The sequence below is a fragment of the Octodon degus genome, unplaced genomic scaffold (assembly GCF_000260255.1).
Source record: "Octodon degus isolate 3935 unplaced genomic scaffold, OctDeg1.0 scaffold00119, whole genome shotgun sequence".
Taxonomy (NCBI): Eukaryota; Metazoa; Chordata; class Mammalia; order Rodentia; family Octodontidae; genus Octodon; species Octodon degus.
Genome location: NW_004524695.1, coordinates 185,299 through 188,923, shown reverse-complemented (window position 1 = coordinate 188,923; position 3,625 = coordinate 185,299). Strand labels below are relative to the sequence as shown.

General features: G+C 42.0%; 1 pseudogene; it reads right to left on the bottom strand.

Annotated features, from left to right (window-relative positions):
* Positions 1–1,731: 1,731 nt before the first annotated feature.
* Positions 1,732–2,611, bottom strand: LOC105743357 (annotated as a pseudogene).
* Between the last annotated feature and the right edge of the window lie 1,014 nt (positions 2,612–3,625).

Genomic DNA, 3,625 nt, shown 5'->3' with positions numbered 1-3,625 from the left:
ATATCCTTATTCCCATAGATTATATAAAATTATTTTTAAAGACAAGTAAGTTAAAAAATGTCTTATAAATCTTTGTAACACCTGGGTAATCAGTTGCTAAATGTAAATTCTAATGTTCTTGAATGCTTAAGGTTTATAGAAAGACAAGATATCTGAATCTATTAAATGCTTTTACAGATTATTTAAATGTAAGTTTTAAGATGGCAGTGCCAAACCGGCCTGCCCCCAGGGTGCACTGAGAGGGCAACTGAGACTGGGTGTGGTGGCACACGCTTTTAATCCCAGTGCTTGGGATGCTGAAAACAGGAGGATCTCTACGAGTCCAATCTACATAGTGAGACCCTGCAGACCCTGTACCAAATACCAAAACAAAAAAAGGTTTAAGATGGCAGAAAACGTCCACCCTGTGAGTGGGTAGCTGTAGGGAGCGGCGTGTAGCCGTGCCCTAGGATGGCGCCGGTTTCCGGCTTCCACCCTCTCAGGGGGTGAGCGCTCCTGGAGTAAACAACTCCATATATGGCCAAGGCTTGGGCTAATGCATTGCTTCCGCAGACCTGGACCAATGGACAGTGCATACGTAGCACCCTATGGTTGGAAGCCCTGAGACTTATAAGCTAAGAGCAGGGGCCTCGGGGAGAAGAGAAGAGAAATGTAAGAGAGCAATAAAGGCTGCGCAGACACAACCAGTGGTCGCGTCTTCCTTGCTGGCAAGGCGGTGCGAGACAGGTAGCACTGGGAGTGGCGTGAGATCCCTGACGCAAGGAGTCACAGTCCCTGGGGAGGAGGCTGTGCACTGAGTCACAGGAAGTGGAAACTGAGTCCTAGTATGGGCTGTTGGTCAGCTAGCAAGCTTGTGGATTCCAGCCCTCACCTGAACACCATTCGCGGGTCACATAACTTCAACCCTCCGTGCTCTTTCCCACATATTTTGTGACTCTGCTTCACAATGTTAATGCACATGGGACTGTCCTGGGATGTTTATTATTTCCTGTTTCTTTAGGACTTCTGAATCTCAGTAGTAGGAAACAGCTACCACCCAAATCCTTTGTGCTGCCTGGAGTTAACGTTTCCCCATCGCTCTCACTTTGTCTTGCAAGCTGACTTCAGACAAACACTTTGGCCTGAAGTCCTTTCTAATCATACTTCTCAAATTCAGGGTTCCTTGGGAGCTGCTGGCACAAACTTAGTTTTTAAGTTTTTAAGTGACTTCAGGGGGTTGATTAGCTTTAAACTCTGAAGGAACACAAGGTAGATAACAAGGGTAGGTAACTGCTTGGAGCTTTGTTTAAGAGAGCTGACGTGGAGATTACTGACAATAATATAGCCTCTAATATTTTCCCTTGTACAAGTAAGAATCTAAAAATCCACATGATAGAGATGGTGGACTAAGAGACTCTTAAGAATCTGTCTTTCCACCTTTCTGGAACCTGAAATCTGGCCTTAGATCGCTTAAGTTTCTTAAAACTGAAAGAAATCTGTATTAATGACTATTATCATAATGCTCTAATATGCTGATCATTAGGTCAGATAAATTCCTGTTATGTAGGGGCCAGCGAGATAGCTCAGCCAACTAAAGCGTACACCTGTAATCCCAGCACTGGGGAGGCAGAAAACAGGAGGATCACTATGAGTCCAAGCTGCATACTGAGACCCTGTACCAAATACATTAAAAAAAAAATCCTGCTATGTATACTTTTAGTTTATGGAGGAATGGGTATAAAAATGAAGTTCTCAGTGTGTATTCCTGCATTTAGCAACACGGACATCCCTGCTCATCAGGACAAAGGGGCTGATACCTGCATAACCAAGTACTAAAAATATTGTAATATTAAATGTTGTGGGAGGTTTATAAAAATCAAATCCCATGTAGAAGGAGAAAACAAAGTTAACCCAGTAAAAGCAAAGGAAGCAGATCATGAGAATGAGAGTCCTGGGAGTAGCTCTGATTTCAGGGCTGGAGTTGTTTGTGCTCTACTATACAGGTAGAGCACATGCTTGTGATGTTTGTACAGACGGAAAGCCATGTATCTGCTGCTCCAGCCCATGAGACTCTGGAAGATGAGATCCCGAAGAGCCATGAGAGAGAGGAAAATCCACCTAACTGATTGCCTAGATGGTAGCATATAACAACACCCAACATGCATTCTAATCCCAGATTGGTTCACACTTCTGACTGCTGTGACGTGGTGGAGCAAGTTGGAGCTTGTCAGGAAATTAAAGACCCAAAAGACGAGGAGACATGGCAGAACTTTCCATGAACTCCACAGGGTGGTCGTGGGACTGATAGTGACCACCTGGACCATGCTGAGGGGACAGGTGGTGCAGATGGAAAGACCACAAGCCACCCTTTCAAAATAAATCACAATTTTACACCCAATACTACCTAGGAAGTTTCTAAAATAAAAAATTGTGGTTGTACCTCTGATTCTTGTGCCACATATAATGACTGTGTTTGAAAAGGCCAAGTGGCTGAGGATGAAGTCTATGGGCCTTTTCTGAGTAATCATAAAAAAGCATATATATGTTTTACAAATATAAGGATGTTCCCAATAATTCCAAGTACACTAAGAGAGAGGAAAATTATTCTCTGGATGAGGTTACTCCAAATCATCTTTTGATGTCATGGATATGACTAGAAAAAAAATGTTTTGAGAAGCACAAATAAATAAACTTGACATTCTTATTGTCTGTACATTTTCTCTGTTTTGACTTTAATGGAAAGAACTATTTCTAAGATATACAAGATACGTACACTTCCCTAGCTGGAGCCTGGCCTCATTCTTTGCCCATTTTCCTCCTCTTTTCTTGATTCCACTGCCACAGGCACAAAGACAATTACACTTGGGATCTACATTTCATTCTAAGGCATCAGCCTATCTTTCCAAAAGGTCTTTCTTTGCATCACTAACCTCTAAAATTTCCATGACCATTTTATGCTAGACAAAAGCTAAGAGCAACGTCATACAGTCAGTTTCTAAGCCTGGATTCAGAGTAACAGCTTCAATGACTCCTCTCTTTTCATTTTTTACTTTTAGTCAATCAAGTCTTGCTACTGGGTTTGTTTGTGTTTCACCCAGATCTTCTATACCATGCCATACATGCACATCCTGCAAATAAGTAGTGTGCTAAGGAATCATTGTAGCTTCTCCAGAGAACTCTATCTGGCTAAATGGAACTGCTTCTTGGAGGACCATCATGTATTTTACCCTACAGGGGTGAGTCTTGGGTACATGTGACACAGAGATTGTTAGGTAGAAGAGTAGAAAAAGTCAAGCTCTCTTATTTCCAGGTAGGGCTAAATCTGTAGTAAACTTTATTTCCCAACCTTCCACATGGGTGGTGTCAGATTGATGCTGATTTCTTTATTCCTCCTACTTATCCTGTTCTTATTCTCCATGTCTCTTGAGATCACTCTCCCAGAAAGTATCCGAGGAAAGTTACCTCTTAGGTCCTGGTCCTGTGCACTCCAGCAAAGACAAATATTACTTATTCTAGCTTTTAATATTTGTCAAGGCTAGTGATTTTTTCTGAATTCTATTTGAGCCATCCTGAAGACCAAGGTCCCTTAATGTCTTACACTGTAAGTTGTATAACTGCTTTATAAATGGCATGTAGCCCTTTTCTT